Here is a 19,764-nt window from a genome sequence, read left to right on the forward strand (position 1 = left end):
TAGTAGGTCTGTGATGGTTTCCAGCTCATCATCAGGCACATTTAGGAAATGCAACTCTATTAGAGCTAACGGTGGTTTTCAGATCAGACTGTGTCCTTAAGCTTTAGAGCTTTCGAAATTTGAACAGGTTAGGAATTAAGTAGTAAGTCTCCATATTTCTTTTGGTGTCTGATGTAACCTTTTGTTTTCTTCCACTGTTGACCTGAAGAGTTGTAGAAGGATGGCATTGACACTGGTTATTTTGGCAAGGACCGTTGACACGTCAGGGGGCTAAAACACCAAACCATATTAATAGACAAAATTTGACTGAAAAATGTTTAAAATACAAGTAAAACTAAGAAAACAATATAGACAATGCAGAGAATATGCAGTGAAAAAATATAGAATACTTTTCATATATTTTAGACAACAGATACTCATAGGACATAAAACAAAGCAACAAACAAACTTCAATACAAAGTAAAAACAAAATAAAACAAAACACACACACAAAAAATCGTTTTGCTATTTCCAGGCAAGTTAATCATTACTTTGGATATAATAAAGTTGTGTTTTGTTTAGTTTTGTTTTTCTGCTTTTTTAATGCAGATTCAAATCTTCAGTAGAACACACATATTAATAAAACACACTTTTTGTGAGACATTTTTCATGAGCCTAAAGACCACCTGGAGATATAAAAGTGGCCTACAGACTACAAGACAGAAAACCTGCTTTCTCTAACACTTAGATCCGAGAGGCACCTACTGCTTCTGCCTGCTGTTGGTTTTCTAGCCAATCCATTTATAAACACTGTTTTTTTTAAACTCCCACAAGGCGCTTCACAATTACATTATTGATTCCTGAGGTATTAACAGATGCAAGAGTAAGATGCCTTGAACAACATCTTTTTCATTACTTACCCTAAAAATATTTTTTTCTTTTTGAAAATTTAAATTGTAAGTGTCCTATTTCCTCCAATTAGAAAATTTACAGTGTTTCTTTTTATTTTTTCCCTGTGTGTTACCCTTAAGTTTTCTGTGCCCTTATTTAGGCATTTATAATAGGATACCTAGATTTTAATATTTTATGAAATATCCTGACATTATTGCTATGATAGATTAGTGTTATGAGTATAGTAATTGTGTCTATGCTGCATTATGCATATCTTGTTATAGTAGGGTTTTTACAGGTTAATAAAAACAAGGCAACCTTTTTATTGCATTTGATGGCATGTAAACTAGGCATAGAGAGATTTTTTCCCGCTACAGAGCAATATTTAAACCCTTTATCAGTTCTAAGCCTTGGGCATCAATACCTCAGACTCCATATAAATAGAAAAAAGTGAATGGGGTAAAAAAAATAAAGGCATAGTTATTAACCTGAGTTTTATAGAAGCTGTAGCATCAAAGAAAATATTGATGGAATCAGTGAATAGTAACCTCATTGTCTTTCCAGCCACCATAACATTCATTAAGAAAGAAAGAAAATATTTATACCTTCTTGAAAATATGCTTTGGCTTTTTGGGTGTGAACAGAAGTCCTGTTCTTTCAAAATGATGAAGTATTCATATATGATGGTATAACGATATATTAGATAGTTCTGGTATAGAATTTTTCCTTAATATTTTAGATAGGAAAACATAATGATCAATAGCTTGGAAACCACCTTCAGGCACATTTAGCTTATGTTACAAGTTTATCACTTACTTACTATGTGATGCTGACCAAGTTTTTCCCACTATAAGCCTAATTTTCTTTTGGATAATGACTATTATAATATTGCCTATCTCATAGGTAGATGATGAATGTAAAATCCATGGTTTAGTATCTTATCTTTACTAGAACCATTCTTATCTATAATCACAAACTCTGATAGTCAAAATGTGGATCCTTTACCTAGTCACAATTATATTTATTTCATTTTATCATTTTATTTTTCAATTACATTTGACATACAATATTATATTAGTTTCAGGTGTACAACATAGTGATTAGACATTTACACAACTTGTGAAGTGATCACCCCAAAAAATCTAGTACCCATCAGACACCATACATAGTTATTGCAGTTTTATTGATTATATTCCTTATGCTATACCTTACATCCCCATGACTATTTTGTAGATACCTATCTGTACTTCTAATCCCTTCACCTTTTTCACCCATCCCTTCAATGACCCTCCCATCTGGCAACATTAAAATGGTCTCTGTATGTATGAGTCTGTTTCTGTTGTGTTTGTTTGTTTATTATGTTCTTTAGATTCCACATATAAGTGAAATTATATGGCATTTGTCTTTCTCTGTCTGACTTACTCCACTCAGCACAGTACCCTCTTAAGTCCACCTATGTTGTCACAAATGATAACATTTTAGTCTTTTTTTATGACTGAGTAATATTCCTTTGTATATACATACATCTTTCTTATCCAATTGTCTGTTGATGAGCAATAGGGTTGCTGCTATATCTTGGCTATTGTAAATAGTGCTGCAATGGACATAGGAGTACATATACCTTTTTGAATTAGTGTTTTGGATTTCTTCGGATAAATACCAAGAAGTGGACTTACTGGGCCATAAGTTAGTTCTATTTTTCGTTTTTCGAGGATCCTCCCTATGTTTTCCATAGAGAGGCTTCACCAGTTTGCAATCCTACTGACAGGGCACAAGGGTTTCTTTTTCTGCACATCTTCGCCAACACTTGTTGTTTGTTGATTTATTGATTATAGCCATTCTGACAGGTGTTAGGTGACATCTCATTGTAGTTTTAATTTGCATTTCTCTGATGATTGCTTTTGGTGCATGAGTGGGTGGGATTGACTCCCAGGCTGACTAAGTGTGAGGATGGCTATGCCCACAGTGTATGAGGTGCTGTGGGGGTTCAACCTCTAGTAGTGCTTTGAAGCTGGCCTCTCGGTGTATTGTTTCTGGCATCTCTTGGGAGGGGCTCCCGTGTAGGCTTTTTCAGCTTTGCTGTGACTTTCCATCAGCTACCTGGTAGGAGCCTCAAAGCTATATATGGTTGGTTCCTGCCTGTGTTGGACCTGGAGGCATGTGGGGGGTGGCCTCACTGTGAACTGAGGCTGGCTGCCACTAGTATTTGGCCTGAGGTCACTTAGCAAAAGGCCCAGGGCCCCCCATAGCCTATTGCCACTTGCTGGCTACCTGTAAGGCTCAGCCTTTGAAAGCGCCTCCTTAGGTGTGTGGGCCAGACTGGTTGAGCCGGTGTTGACAATGCCTCAGTAATGCAGCACTAGCTGGGCATTGTAGGGGCTCAGAGAGTCACAAGACGTGGCCAGTGGTTTTTACAAAGTTAATGCGGATGTCATTCTTGCTTCATTGCCCAGCCCGTAATCAATTTGCAGAGCACCCTGAAAGCACCACAGCCCCAGCCTGCCTTAGGCCATTCACTGCTGTAAAAGCCTTATGTGGCTTGGGGACTGGCCACCCAGGTGCTGAAAGTACCCGTAGCAATACAGCTTTAAGTAGATGGAGTGGGGTTCCATGAGCTAAGGGGTGTGGGAGGTGGTTATAAAAAGTTAATGCAGTTTCAGTTCTTGCACTGGTGTTGGGCTGGTTAGCACTTCGCAAAAATGCTCTGAAAACACCGCAGCCAACCACTGCTTGCTTCAGGCCTGCAGGCCCCTGTGAGCTGCCCAAGATAGACTGTGGTGCAAGATTTGGGTCACTGCCTAACACCAAAAGTTTCCTGGGCTGCTGTGGGCTTTCCGCTGTTGTAAAAGGCTTCTTACAGCTTGTGGGGCAGGCCTGGGCATTCAGTAGTTAAGTGTGTTCCAGGCAATGCAGTACTAGTTGTGCAGGGCAGGGAAACAGGGTGTCACTAAGGTGCAACCCACGTGAGGATTTTACCAGACCAATGTGGTTTCAGATTTGGCCTTTTGGGGGATGGTTCAACATAGAGAAGATGGCCCCCTTCTGTAGGTTAGATGTGAGTCAGGTTCCACACATGGATAATGGTGGCTGTCTCTCTAGCCCTCATTCTGGGCCACACAACTCAGTCTTTCCACGTATGTCTCTGGCATCTCTAGATTTGCCGCCCCTCCAGCAGAGACCAGGTGAGTGTTTGAAAGTAAGCAAGTTTGTGTGCGGGCTTTATAAGAAGGCATCTCAGTTTTCAGCTGCCTTCCATCTAACTGGGATAGGGAAACAGGGTCCTCACTGATTCCCATTAGCAGATGTTGTGGGAACTCCCCTTCCTAGCGCAGGACTCCTGGGCTGGGGAGCCTGACATGAGGCTGGGACCCCTCCCTCCTCTGTGGGAACCTCTGCCACTGAGGTATCTCTCCTGTTGTTTAACCACTATCTGTGAGTTTGGGGTTACCCCATCTCATGTCTCTGCCACTCCTACCAGTCTCTACATGGCCTCTTTATATCCTTAGTTATAGGGGTTCTGTTCAGCTAGTCTTTAGATGATCCCTGAGATTAATTGTTTTATAATGTATTGGTAATTTTGATGTGATCCCGTCATGCAGCAGGCATAGCATTTACCTAATTCTCAATCTTGGACCTCTCGCCTAATAAGAAACTTGATTGCTTCATAATATAACGAAATCAAGAACAAAGACCGAACATATGAAATAATAAAAATATGTAGGAATGAATAATAGTAAAGGACAATAGCTGTGTAGTTAAATACTTGATATCTTTCTGGCAATGTCCATATCTGAGACAAAGTTATGAAGTCAACACATTTTCTATCTGTAAATTTTCAAGTCTCTTCTTTCAAGTTAAGTTCTCAAACTTGTTGCAATGATGTTGCTAACCTTTTCTGATATCAGAGGGATTATTCATTAAGAATTTGCACCAACTGGACAAATAGTTAACCAAGATTACTGTTTGGAAGTACTGAAAAGGCTACGTGAAAACATTAGATTACCTGAACTTTTTGCAAACAGTTCATGGGTCTTCCATGACAACAATGCAGCAGCTCACATGGCAGTGCCTGTGAGGGAGTTTTTAGCCAGTAAACAAATACAATGGTACCTCCGTTTTTGGATGTAATCCGTTCCAGAAGGCAGTTCGAGTTCTGAAATGTTCAAAAACAGCTGACAGCTAGGCCTCAGGATCTTGTACTCAGCGGACACCGTGTGAAATGTTCGATTTCCGAGGCGTGTTCGAAAACTGAAGCATTTACTTCCATGTTTACTGCGTTCGTAAACTGAAATGTTCGTCAACGGAGATGTTTGAAAACTGAGGTACTACTGTAACTGTGTTGGTACACCCTCCCTACTGACGTGATCTGTCCCCCAATGACTTCTTTCTTTACACAAAGAGAGAGGAAATATTGAAAGGAAGACATTTTGATGGCATTCGGGACATCAACAAGATCTCTGATGGCCATTCCAGAAAAAGAGTTCCAAAATTGCTTTGAAGCGTGGACTAGGTGCTGGCATTGGTGCATAGCTTCCCAAGGGGAGTACTTAGAAGGTGACCATAGTGATATTCAGCAATGAGGTAGGTAGCACTTTTCTAGAATGAGTTCATGAACTTAATTGTCTTGCCTCGTATATCTTTCCCAAATTCATATAAGGATTCTCACTCTGATGACCATATTAAAATCTGCATCTAAGAAAAGTCCTGCTGTCCATTATTTACCCTAATCATTCTTATAATATAATTTCATTTTAAATTTTGGAAGTCTCATCTGCAGTGAATGAAATTTCCAATGGTAATGAACAGTTCTGGATGCCTGGAAATATGATAATACCAATACAATACTAATGTATTGATAATAATAGGGTAGCTCTAATTTGCTGAGTAGTATGCAAATTGTTACCATATTTAGCTTTCCTACATTATAAAATCTATTACCATTTTAAGGGGCAGTTTGTGATTTTACTTATGTACGTTTGATCTTTTACTCTGTGAGACTATAAACTCCCTATAGGTCAGGGCCATAGCTATTATACTCTCCATCATATCTTCATTAGCAAGAGGAGTGTCTAACACTGAAAAAAAAACACAAAAATTGAACAAATATTGAATTAAAACAAGGTTAATTAATTAATACTCTTTGAGATCATCTACAAACTGATTAGAATTGTGTCCATTTCTCAATTAATCAATAACTTCAATTTTCTGAGAATAGTGTCCTATAAAATTTTCTTCACTTCCAAACTAAGGAGAAAAAGGGGAATAAAGGAATTGTACATTCTCTGCAGTTCAGTGTAGTTGGGCAACCTAAACTTGTCTCCATGATTAAGTTATAACTGCAATGATCATTTTATAAAACTTCTTGTCTGTATTTTGGTACTAGATATGCATGAGAACATAGTCAGCATCCTCCTCCTGAGAACATCTGGGTTTTACTAAACATTATTGAAAGTTATTTATTTTAAAAATGACATTATCAATGATGTCATAAAAATGGCTGCGTGAGGTGAACCTCTTGAAATCTTCCCTGGAATTTACAACAAATTGAACAACTATAATTCCACAAAGGACTCCCTGTGCTGGAGACAGGCAAGACTAAAAGACGTGCAACTGAAATCACCTAAACATGGGCAAATTGGGTGAGCAGGGGAGGAGAGAAGCGGGAAGTGCAGAAACGTGGGCCTCGCGGGTGCAGGACGCAGACCAGAGCTCCGAGCTCGCTGCATTACAGAGCTACCACAGTCATGAGAGAGAGAAGAATTCAGACTGCTAATGTTACTGGAGAATGAGTCCTTCTCAGTGCGATGTCCAAGTTCATGGTGTCTCGAGCAAAGAATTGAATGACATACCTAGATAAAGTGGTGAGAAAGCAGCTTATTAGAAGAAAAGGTACACTTCAAAGAAATAGAAGCAGGCCTCAGCAGAAAGCAGTGTCTCAAGGGCCATTATTAAAAGGGGTAGTGCACTCCAAAGAATTTAGAGTGGGCTGAACAAAAGAAGAGGCTCAAAAAGGCCCAAGGGCCAAGGGCCCAGGCTCAGAAAAAGGGCCTGACTGGCGGAGACTTGGAATTTTTATTCCTTTTTCTCTAGAATCAGCTGTTCCTTTCAAGTGTGGGACCACTTGATTGACACCTATGATTGGCAAGAGGCTATTAGCTCATCTTTTTAAACTGGGCAGGTGTGAGTGGCCAGTTTAATCTAATTGGGTATCTTCTACCCATTTGTTTACAAAGAAAAGGGCAAGTTTTGGACAGAGAGGGGAGGTCTTTTGGGTGGTAATGCAGAGACCCAATGTTTATCTCTAACTGCCTGCCTGGTTTTTTCCTTGAGAGACACGATCCACATAAAAATCTCTATGGGAAGTTGAGGGTCAGGAGGTCTGTTCTTTTGTATCTTCTTCCTGCTGGGCAGGGGTGTAGAGCTGTCCCTACCTATTGGGGATTCACGGAACTTTCGCCCTATCTGATTTTAGATGAGAGGAAAATCTCGGGATCCACCTAAAAGACCATGTTGGCTTCTTTGGCAATCTTGCTGGGGCATCCTCTGTATTCCCAAGGCCCCTAAATGGGGAAAATAGATTTTAATTAATAAGTCCATTAGCTCTATAGAGCCTGTGGCCATTCAACCAGCCATTCAGGTGGCGTCAATTGTCCAGGAGCTGGGCCCAGAATGGGTTGGCAAAGAACATTAGGATTCCATGATTACAATCTTGAAGTATACCTGCCTGCTGGGTCCAGAATGGCTTGTGGGATGTTGGGAAGTCACAGGCTTTTAAGTAGCTATCTGGAGCAGGGGTGAGAGACATTCTGTGATTCAGGCTGGGAACCATATTTAGTCTAGGATTCAGAAACCAATTAGAAAAGTAATCAAAGCCAGGGGCTAAGGAGATAAGAAACTAAGGAAAAGGAGAGTAAAAATTTCTACAGTGAGGGGCCTCCTGTATCACTAGTGTTCCACTTATGGCCCACAGTTCCGCCTAATGGACAGCATATAATATGGCTGAACCCGACGCTCATGGTAGAGACCTCTGAGCAAAGACTGAGAAAAGAAGGGTGAAAACAGCGGTTTAAACTCTCACTGCAAAGCAGAGGATGGAAGGCTGAGGCGCGGAACCTAGTCGACCCCTCCCCATACTCCTAGAGCTCGCCCCATCCCCACCTGCCCAATGCTAGAAGCAGAACTGTAGCATTGTCTGACCAAAAGAACAGAATATTGGCAGTTCTGAGAAATGTACCCCACAGCCATGGACTAGCAGCCCAACTAGTTCTGGTGAACAGGAGAGATCCCTGGGTCTGTGCTGGTGGTCGCCACCATTGCTCACAGCCACTACTCACAGCCCACACCTCCTCCACCCCCAGGTATCTTGGCAGATCCTCACAGGAGTAATCAGAGCAGCTGAAACACACAGGCCCTGAATCTGGTGCAAGAAGAGGTTTGGAACTTTAGAAGCTTTACACATCCCCCAAAAAAGGTGGTGCCCTGAGAACAAGGCAACCTGCTCACAGAGGAGAAATCCACCTTCCAGGGAATCCCCCCATTGTGTGAGAAGCCAGAACAGTGCAGAGAAATATAAAACTACAGCTTGAGAAAGAATTACAGGCTATAATTGGAAAGAAAATAAAGCATTCTACTTACACCTACTGTAAAACAAAGGAAAGAACTCTTCCAACCAACCTGTTGTAGAACCCACTTCTGTAGATGCCAAGGAAGAGAAATAATAATTCATTAATTTCCAGAAATAGCCAAGGTAACAAGGCAGCTCAGAAAGAAAATGAAAAGACACCAGACAATGAACTTAATGACATGGAAATATGTAACTTAAATGAGAGAGATTTCAAGATTGAGTTCTGACAACACTCAACGAGATGCAAGAAAACAGAGATGCAGTTGAATAAACTCAGAAAAACAATCAAAGAACAAAATGAACATTTTACCAAAGAGACTGAAATTCTATAAAAGAACCCAATAGAATTTATGGAAATTAAGAACTCAATAAAATAATATTAATAAAATAATATATTATATTATATATTATACATAATATATAATATATATTAGACATATATAATATATATATATTATATAATATATATAATATACATATAATATATATGATATATAAAGACATATATAATATATATAATATATTATATATAATATATTATAAAATAAATGAAATAGATTATGAAGTAGTGTTGACCACATCGGTAAGAATCAGTGACATCAACGATAGAAATCTGGGAATGACACAGATCGAAGAAAAGAGAGACTTGAGAGTGAAAAAAAATGAAAGAACTCTACAAGAACTTTCTGACTCCATCAGAAAGATCAATATAAGAATAATGGGCATACCAGAAGGAGAACAAAGAGAGAAGGGAAGAAAAACTGTATTCAAACAGATGATGAGAACATCCCAAACTTGTGGAAAGAACTGGATCTTCGAATCCAAGATCCGAATAGAATAATTAATTACTGAATCCCAACAGGCCTTCTCAAAAGCACTTTGTACTGAAGCTGTCAAAAATGAGTGACAAAGAAAGAATCCTTAAGCAGCCAGGAAAAAGAAGACAGTAACCTACAAAGGAAAGCCCATCAGATTTTTCAGCAGAAACCTACAAGCCAGGACAAAGTGGACTCAGATATTCAAACTACTGAAAGAGAGAAACTATGAGCCAAAAATAATATATGAAGCACAGATATCCTTTAGCTATGAGGGAGGAATAAAGACATTTCTAAACATACAGAAGCTGAAGGAATTTTCTAACACATGACCTGCACCACAAGAAATACCGAAGGAGACTATTCGACCAGCATAAATAGGGATAATTTGTGACAACAAAAACATAAAAGGGGAGACATTCTTTTCTAGTGTACATAGAGCATTCTCAAGGATAGACCATATATTGGGACATAAAATCAGCCTCAGCAAATTTAAGAATATTGAAACCATTCCCAGCATATTCCCTGATCAAAAGTCTTTGAAATTGTATATCAACTGCAAAAAGGTAGCAGAAAAAAACCACACATATATGGAAATTAAACAACATAGGTTTAAAGAACAACTGAGTCTAAGAAGAAATAAGAGGAGAGATCAAAAGATACATAGAAACAAATGACAATGAAAATGTATCCTACAAAAATATTGGGGATGCAGTGAAAGCAGTTTTAAGAGGGAAATTTATATCATTACAGGCCTATCACAAGAAAGAAGACAAATCCCAGACAAACAACATCACTTTACACCTTAAAGAACTAGAAAAAGAAGCACAAATGAAACCGAAAGTCATCAGAAAGAAGGAAATAATGAAACTCAGAGCAGAACTAAATTAAATAAAGAATAAAAAGACAACAGAAAAAATTAATGTGACAAAGAGCTGGTTCTTTGAAAAGATGAATAAAATTGACAAACCGTTGGCTAGACTCACTAAGACAAAAAGAGAAAAAACAATATAAACAAAATCAGAAATAAAAGAGGGGAAGTTACCACGGATGCCTCAGAAATACAAGGATCATCCAAGTATACTATGAAGGACTATATGCCACAAAATTCAATAACCTAGAAGAAATGGATAAGTTCTTAGAAACATATAGCCTTCCTAGGCTGATCACGAAGAACTGGAATATCTAAATAGACCAATCACCAGTAAGGAAGTTGAATCAGTTATCTGAAACCTTCCCAAAAGCAAAATTCTGGGACCAGATGGCTTCACTAGTGAATTCTACGAAACATTCAAAGAGGATCGAACTCCTGTACTACTCAAACTCTTCCAAAAAATTGAAGAAGACACAATAATTCGTAACTCATTTTATGAGGCCAACATCACCCTGATACCAAAACCTGGTAAGGATAACATAAAAAAAGAAAATTACAGGCCAGTATCTCTGAGGAAGACAGATGCAAAAATCCTAAACAAAATTCTAGCAAATCGAATGCAACAATGCATTAAAAGATTATACACCACGACAAGATTATACACCTGGGTTCTTCCCAGGGGCACAAGGATGGTCCAACATATGGAAATCCAAGAATGTGATACACAACATAAGCAAAATGAAGGACAAAAATCATATGATTATAGCAATTGATGCAGAAAAAGCATTTGAGAAGATACAACATCTATTTATGATTAAAAGACTTAATAAAATAAGTATAGAAGGAAAATACCTTAACATAGTAAAGGCCATATATGACAAACCATCAGCTGACATCATAAATAACTGTGAAAAACTGAAGCCCTTTGTTCTATGTTCAGGAACATGACAGGGCTGTCGCCTATCACCTCTGTTTTCAAACATAGTATTTTACATCTTAGCCAGAGCAATCAGGCAAGAGAAAGAAGTAAAATGCATTCAAATTGGGAATGAAGAAGTTAAAATGTCACTTTTTGCAGATGACATGATGCTATATATAGAAAACCATAAAGAAACCACCAAAAAGCTTTAGAAACAATAAATGAATACAGTAAAGTTGCCAGCTACAAAATCAACATATGAAAGTCCATTAAATCCCTATATACTGACAATAAAATCTCAGAAAAAGAAATTAAAAAAATATATTGCAATTGCAACAAAAAGAATAAAATACCTAAGAATAAACTTAACCAAGGATGTGAAAGATCTATAATACTGAAAACTATAAGACATTTTAAAAAGAAATTGAAGAAGACAAAAAGAAATGGAAAGACATTCCATGTTCATGGATTGGAAGAATCAACATAGTTAAAATGGCCATATTACCCAAAGCAATATACAGATTTAATGCAATCCCCATCAAAATCCCTGTAGCATTTTTTTTTGTTTTTTAAAGAAATAGAGCAAAAAAATCATCGGGTTTGTAGGGAACCACTGAAGACTCTGAATAGCCAAAGGAATCCTAAGAAAAAAGAACAATGCTGGAGGTATCAGCACTCCCTGGTTCAGCTATAATCAAAACAGTATGGTATTGGCAGATAAACAGACACACAGACCAATGGGATAGAATTGAGAACCCACAAATAAAGCAGCATAGATATGGGCAGATAATTTTTAACAAAGCAGCCAGAAACATGCAATGGATAAAAAACAGCTTCTTCAACAAATGGTTCTGGGAGAATTGGAAAACCACCTGCAAAAGAATGAAACTAGACTGCTATCTGTCACCATGTACTAAAATTTACTTAAAATGGATCTAAGACCTAAATATAAGACCTAAAACAATAAACTGCATCAAAGAAAACATAGGTACTAAATGTATGGACCTTGGGTTCAAAGAACATTTTATGTATTTGTCTCCATAGGCAAGGGAAATAAAAACTAAAATTAATGAATGGGACTATATCAAACTAAAAAGCTCTGCACAGCAAAAGAAAAGCTTCTGCACAGCAAAAGAAACCATTGATAAAATAAAGAGGTAACCAACCAAATGGGATAAGATTTTTGTATACAACACCTCTGATAACGGGCTAATATCTGAAATACATAAAGAACTCGTACTACTACACAACAAACCAAACAAACAAAGAATTCCATTAAAAAACGGGCAGAGGACCTGAAGAGACACTTCTCCAAAGAGGACATAAAAATGGCCAACGGACATATGAAAAAATGTTCGACGTCACTAACCATCAGAGCAATGCAAATAGAAACCACAATGAGATATCACCTCACACCAGTTAAAATGACTATCATCAACAAGACAAATAGTAACAAGTGTTGGAGAGGCTGTGGAGAAAAAGGAACCCTCATACACTTTTGGTGGGAATGCAGATTAGTGCAGCCACTATGGAAGGCAGTGTGGAGGTTCCTCAAAAAATTAAGAATAGAATTACCCTGCGACCCAGCAATCCCTCTCCTTGGTATCTATCCTAAAAAATCTGAATACTTTTATTCGTAAAGACATATGTGCTCCAATGTTCATTGCAGCTTTATTTACGGTGGACAAGAGAGGAGAACAACCAAAGTGTCCTTCTATGGATGATTGGATAAAGAATTTGTGATATATGTACACAATGGAATACTATTCTGCCATATGAAAAGATGATATAGTACCATATGCAACAACATGGATGGATCTTCAGAAAATTACTCTGAGTGAAATCAGTCAGACAGAAAAAAATCAAGAAAAATGTGATTTCACTGATATGAGTTATATAATACTGAAAACAACAAAGGAACAAGTTAAACAAATGAAGAAACAAAAACTCGCAGACATAGACAATAGTTTCGTGGTTACCAGAGGTTAAGAGAAGAGGGGAGTGGTAGATGAGGGGAAAGGGGATCCAATATATGGTGATGGAAAGGAAACTTACAGATGATGTATTACAGAATTGTACACATGAAATCTGTGTAACTTTACTAATAATTGTCACTCCAATAAACTTTAATTTAAGGAAAAAACAGAAAAAAAGAGAAAAGGAAAAAAAAATGGCATATCAAAAACTGTGACTGATGTTGATGGAGGAATATTTTTCCTGTGATTCCCCAAATGATGTAGATGATGTTGGACCTGCCGGCAGTTTCTGGGTTTGGGCCGGGATCCTGTCTCGTGAGAACGAAGAATGGAAACACGGACCCAGGAGAGGCAAAGAGTTTTAAAAAGAGAATAGTTTATTGAAAGCTAAAAGTCAGAGCTCCTGAGTGGGAAGGGGATGCCCCCTGACTGAGGCAAAAGCTCTTACTTTTATACCTTCCCTTGCCTGTTTGGGGAAGGGGAGCTGTTTGAAGAAGGGAACTGTTTGAAGAAGGGAACTGGCGCCTTCTAATGAAATTCGTCTACCAGGTTTGTTCTGCTTGCCTATCCTGAAGGAATTAGCAAAGTAACCCACTCTTATCTATCAGATCTGCTCCGTTTGTCTGGCCAAAAGGAATTTTATGATTAACCTCAAGGCCTTGTTACATTATGTCCTAGAGCAAAGGAGTGATTTCTAAACCTGGAATTTTAGGATATGGCTGTCTTTGTTTATTCCACCAGGGACCTCCTTGCCTACCTAGGGACATGATAGCTAACGGCGTATCAATATTTTGAATATTTTCTAACAATTTACTGAAGTTTAGGTGATGAATCATGTTTTTTGTTTGCTAACTTGCTATAATTAAACTGAAGAGCGAGTGATATTTTCAGTATTAAGAATAAAAGCAGAGTTTTATTAAAACATTTAATTAACACACTTTTTTTGAGAAAGGGCTAGAGCTTTACCAAACTATTTCAATAGTGCACAACTTCTATTAGCGTTTTTATTATTTTAAATACTAAACATCTGGAATAGTGATGCTGAGATTTTTATTATTATTCTGTTTTCTAATTTGTATTATTGTAATTACTAGTATTATTGTAACTGGTATTTTCCCACAGGATAAAACGGAATGTAGACTAAATGAAAACAATAAGATTCTATTCTCTATCAATCTGTCATAAATATTTGTGGGCAAATGACTACTTACTGTTGGGGTCTATCAAATTAATTAAATAATTCAAATTAGAGGATTCTCTGGTAACATACTTTCTCACAAAATTTTTTTCATATAAAAAATAGTGACATGTACAAATCATGATGCTATTGTTCTCTGTGAGATTAGGAAAGATTAAAGTGTTTAACAATAAATAGCCCAGTTTTGATAAGATGTGTGAAAACTAACACTCTTATACACCATCGGTGGGAGTATATATATTTTAGAGAGACTCATTTGACCATGGCAATAATCATTACTAATGCATACACCTCTAGCCCTAACAATTTTATTAGGAATTCATACTGATATTCTCACATAAGATAGCCAAGGAGATACACACACATGCATAGAAAACATCTGAATGTATATAGAAAGGTACGGAATGGAATGTAGAGAAGACTTTCATAACTCTCTTTTTGTATAATTAAACATAAAATTTTAGGCCATGAACCTATATTATCTCTGGAATAAATTTCTGTATAAATAACAACTTTCTTTTTTCAAATTTTTAATAAATTTATTGGGGTGACATTGTTTAGTAAAATTTATAGGTTTCAAGTGTACATTTATATATTGCATCGTATGTTCACTCTGAGTCAGTTTTCCTTCCATCACCATGTATTTGATCCTGTTTACCCTTCTTCTACCACCCTCCTCCTCTCTTACCCTCTGATAACCACTAAACTGTTGTCTGTGTCTATGAGTTTTTGTTTCTTTGTTTGTCTTGTTAGATTGCTGCTTCCAGTTTTATATCCCACATGAGTGAGATCATAAGGTTCTCGACTTTTTCTGTCTGACTTATTTCACTTAGCATGATAAAAGCAACATTCAATGAGTATTTTTACCAAAAAATATACATTATATATATGTATATATATAATATATATAATATATATATATATATATATATATATATATATATATATATATATATATATATGTATTTACTATGGGTCAGCAAAACCTTTTAAGTGCAGTAAACCCTCAGAATAGTGATAGAAAAAAATCAATATAGAAAAGTCAGAAATGTGGCAATGGGAGGCATGCCCCTTGATCTCTCCCCTTGTAGTTACAAATTGAATAACTATAATTCAACAAAGGTTTCCCTGCACAACACACAAACAGGTCTGAAAGATCTGCACTTTGAAACATCTGAAGGTGGGTGAATTGGGGTGAACAAGGGAGAAAGGAAGGGAGAAGTGCAGAGATAGGGGCCACAGACACAGCCTGGAGCTCACTGAAGTCCCAAGAGAGGGGAGAATTGAGACTGTAGGTTCATGCTCTGCAGCCCCAGCAATTCTGCCTCAGAGATCAGCATATAATAAGGCTGAACCTGGTGATTGGTGCAGAGACCTTGGGGCAAAGACTAAATACAGAAGTGTGACAACTGCATTTTAACAGCCCTCACTGCCAGGCAGGAAACAAAGCCAGGGAACCTGGCTGCCTCCTCCCTACTCTGCATACCTTGCTTCCCCTGCTCCCTTCCAGTGCTAGCAACTGGCCCCAGAAGAAACTAGCAGTTTCAGGTTAAAGACCAGACTATCTAAAGCCCTGAGATGGAGGGAGAGTTCCTGAGCAGCAGGAGAGCACTGTGGCTAATTCTCGTGACAAGAGAGATGAAGCAGCTGTGGTCTAGCAGTCACCATTACTCTTAAGAGAACAAAGACACAAACACAACAGGAGCCTCTCCCAGGCCACCCCACCCCCACCTTTTGTGACTGATCCCAGTGGGAACACCCAGGGCCACTGAGGCACACAGCTCTGCATCTGGCTACAGGGGCAGCACTGGGATTTCAGGGGCTCAGAACCCCATCGCACACCACATCCTCCCCTGGGGTTGGTGCCCTGAGACTGAGGCAACCTGGTCAAAGAGGAGAAGCCCATCACACCAGGAAATCTTCCACTGCTAGAAGGCAGATCAGGGCAAGAGAAAATAAAACGCTCCAGCACTACCTACTGGAAAACAAAGGAAAGACCTCTTCATGTCAATCTGCTGCAGAATTCATTCCCATAGATGCCTAGAAAGAGAACTAATCCGTCAATTACTATGAATAACCAAGGTAATAAGGCAGTTCAGACTTACATACCATGACTATGTATTTTATAAATTATAGTTGACATTCAATATTATTTTATATTAATTTAAGATGTACAGCACAGTGGCTAGGCATTAATATAATATGGGTGTAAAGTACAGCTCTTAGGGAATACCGTCAATGATATTGAAATAGCTGTGTATGGTGTTAGATGGGTAGTAGACTTGGTGGGGTTATCACTTTGTGAGGGGTGTAAATGTCTAATCATTATGCTGTTTTGTACACTTGAATCTAATAAAAAAGTTTTCTTATTAAACTTCACAAGCCATGCTATTGCAAGTTTGATATGTTGCCTTTTGTCTCATTTGTACACAACTTCCATAAAATGCATTATTACTCATGAGATATCAAAGACAAAAAAAAGATGCAGAACAACTAATATGTTTGTGTATCCAAAATTCTGTGCAGTGATTACAAATAAATAGTTTTAAGTTAAGAATACTGATAGCCAGGCTAACAAATATAAAGAATTATATATCATTATGCTTTATATTGAAAATGATACCTTTGATTCTGGGTGTATGCAACTAAATTGAATAACTTGTTTTGGGAACTCCTCCCAACAGGTAATGTGTACACTGTATGTAGCCTCAGGTTTGGATCCAAGATAGAAATCTACATAATCTGCTATTTTAGTGTTATTTCATTTTATCCCTCTTGGCCTCACTTACTTGTATTGTGCATGCTAATACAGTTTATTCATTTCACAGAAAGGGGCTACAATATACATGTAGTTAAGCATTTATAATAATGTATGATTAAAAGAAGAAGGAAATTGGTCTGATCCCAGGAAAAATGAGTCTATTCATTTTAGGATATTGACACTTATAATTAGAGGTATCATTGTTAAATGTACAAAGGGTTGGTCATAGATTGAAATTGTTTTCACTCTTATTTCTATCTGTCAAATTTGAATCTGTACTAATGATTTATTTCTGACTATATCGAAGGAAGATCTGAACAGCCTCATTGAAAATTACTTTGTTTCCTATTAAAGGCTTTCACAGAATTCCAACCATAAAATCCTTGTACTTATGTCTAGAAACCTGAATAAAATTTAGCTATTTTTGCCAAATACTTACTGAGAAAAGAACGCACAGTTGAACCCTATGCTGAAGCAATATGTGTGTATATATATATATATATATATATGTATATTTATATATATACATATATATACATATTGTATACATATATATACATATATATACATATTGTATATATATGTATATACATATATATACATATACATATACATATTGTATATATATGTATATACATATATATACATATATATATATATATATATGACTTGAAAATAAAATAATCTCAGAAAGAACAGGGTTTTTTAATGAGAAATTTTTCTTCAGAATACTTCTTGAATCACATAGAAAAACACATATCGTCTTCAGTACAACCATGAAAACAAGTTAATAAAGGCTGAAAATCTAATTATTACCTCAGTAATTTTTTTATATTGATTTTTATATTGAATAATTATGATAATTATTTATTTTATTTATGTATTTGTATATCCTTTTCTAATATTGTTTCTTTATATTGAGATAATAATTTTAGCATAAAGATACAATATCTAGGAAACAGAATTGAACACTGTTAAAACATAGTTTTAATTTCATAGAAGTCAAAATAAAAAGAGGAAGTATCACATGTAATCCTCTCAATCCTTGAATAGCCTTGAGTTATCAGATTGGCTTCTCCAAAATAATTGGAGTATAAGGCCTAAATAAGCATGCTTTTACTTCTTTTATTAAAAAAAAAAGAAAAAACAAATAAAACTATTTTAAGTTTAATGTATTATTATTGTCATACTTTGTGAATATATTTTAGAGAAATGAGTACAATAAATCTCAGTGTGGAGCTTGAAAAATTGGGTTTGTATGATGCAAACCTTTAGGAAATTCTATAAAACCGCATGAGACATTGTTCTATTTAATTTCCAGCTTCTGATCCAACAGAATGCTTGTTTAGAGATTACCTTTGCAGCTTTATTTGAACACAAAAAATACTTTTGTCTTCAGAGACAGTATGTCAGTATGTGTGGGGATTATATTTACAAGTGCCATATCCATTTAATGTATACAGGTGTTGCAGGCAATAAAAGCATTTTGCCCTTGAAATATATGTCTAATCCCCCAGGTGTAAACATGTACTTGCATATATAATAAAACAAGATTGTTAAATGGATGATGTTAAATGAATTATTTGAATATAAAAAATATTCAAACTAGAACTAAGTTAAATAGTTCAAATTTGAATCTCTTTCCTATGTAGGTTATGTAAATACATTCCAAATCAAGAGGCTGCATGCCAAGAATAACAAAATTTAGAAAATCATAAATGCAAAATGTTTCAATTCTGTGTAGAAGCTTTTTAGCACCCACTAGGCAAATCCGTAAATGAAAGGACATTCATCCTAGAAAAGATGTATATCCTCTGTGATATTTATGAAATAAGCTGGTCCCATGTTATCAAAATGAGATGCTGTCAGTGGCATTGGACCACAAACAAAACTATTAGCACAAAGAAGAAAAACATAAACCTCTAGAAAATATTCTGGGTATAAACCCGATGATCCAGTAAGAGAGAATCTTATGCTAAGAATACTTACTATGGTTAATATAATACTTGGTGTTAGTCCTTTCTCCTTCTCCTTCTCCTTCTCCTTCTCCTTCTCCTTCTCCTTCTCCTTCTCCTTCTCCTTCTCCTTCTCCTTCTCCTTCTCCTTCTCCTTCTCCTTCTCCTCCTCCTCCTCCTCCTCCTCCTCCTCCTCCTCCTCCTCCTCCTCCTCCTCCTCCTCCTCCTCCTCCTTCTCCTTCTCCTCTCTCTCTCTCTCTCTCTCTCTCTCTCTCTCTCTCTCTCTCTCTCTCTCTCTCTCTTTCTCTCTCTCTCTCTCTCTCTCTCTCTCCATAACTTGAGGAAATGCAAGACTGATTCATGGCCATCCACCCTTGCAAAGTCTCAAGGTTCACTTGGAATCAGCCAAGAGACAAAGTTTGAAAACTACAGTAGTGAAACCTAGAATTACATAATTGCATGCATTTAGATCATTGGTGTCTTAACTATCATAATGAATTTTTAAAAAGTTGGGTCTGGCTGTTTTTCTTTTATTAACAAAATGTAGAGTAAATGCAATAAAAATAGACGTTAATAAAAATATGGATAACATTTTGTGATGGCTTTTATCATGCATTCCTACATGCAGTTTCCTTGGTGGACAAATGAAAGTGAAAAATATCTTGGCAACTACATAGTATTTAAAATTTTGGTTGGTTTTATTTTTATGAAAATAATATTGAAATTGTCATGAGCGTATCAGCATTCAATATATTCCGTGATGTCTCAAAGC

General features: G+C 36.9%; 1 pseudogene across 1 annotated transcript in view; it reads right to left on the bottom strand.

Annotated features, from left to right (window-relative positions):
• The window catches only part of LOC308495048 (E3 ubiquitin-protein ligase makorin-1-like), a 460,600-nt pseudogene extending 441,387 nt beyond the window's left edge, over positions 1 to 19,213 (bottom strand). The window contains exon 1 of the transcript in view: positions 19,153 to 19,213. The product of the transcript in view is annotated as an E3 ubiquitin-protein ligase makorin-1-like (transcript). The remainder of the gene's footprint in view (positions 1 to 19,152) is intronic.
• Between the last annotated feature and the right edge of the window lie 551 nt (positions 19,214 to 19,764).

This window comes from Rhinolophus hipposideros (assembly GCF_964194185.1).
Source record: "Rhinolophus hipposideros genome assembly, chromosome: X".
NCBI lineage: Eukaryota > Metazoa > Chordata > Mammalia > Chiroptera > Rhinolophidae > Rhinolophus > Rhinolophus hipposideros.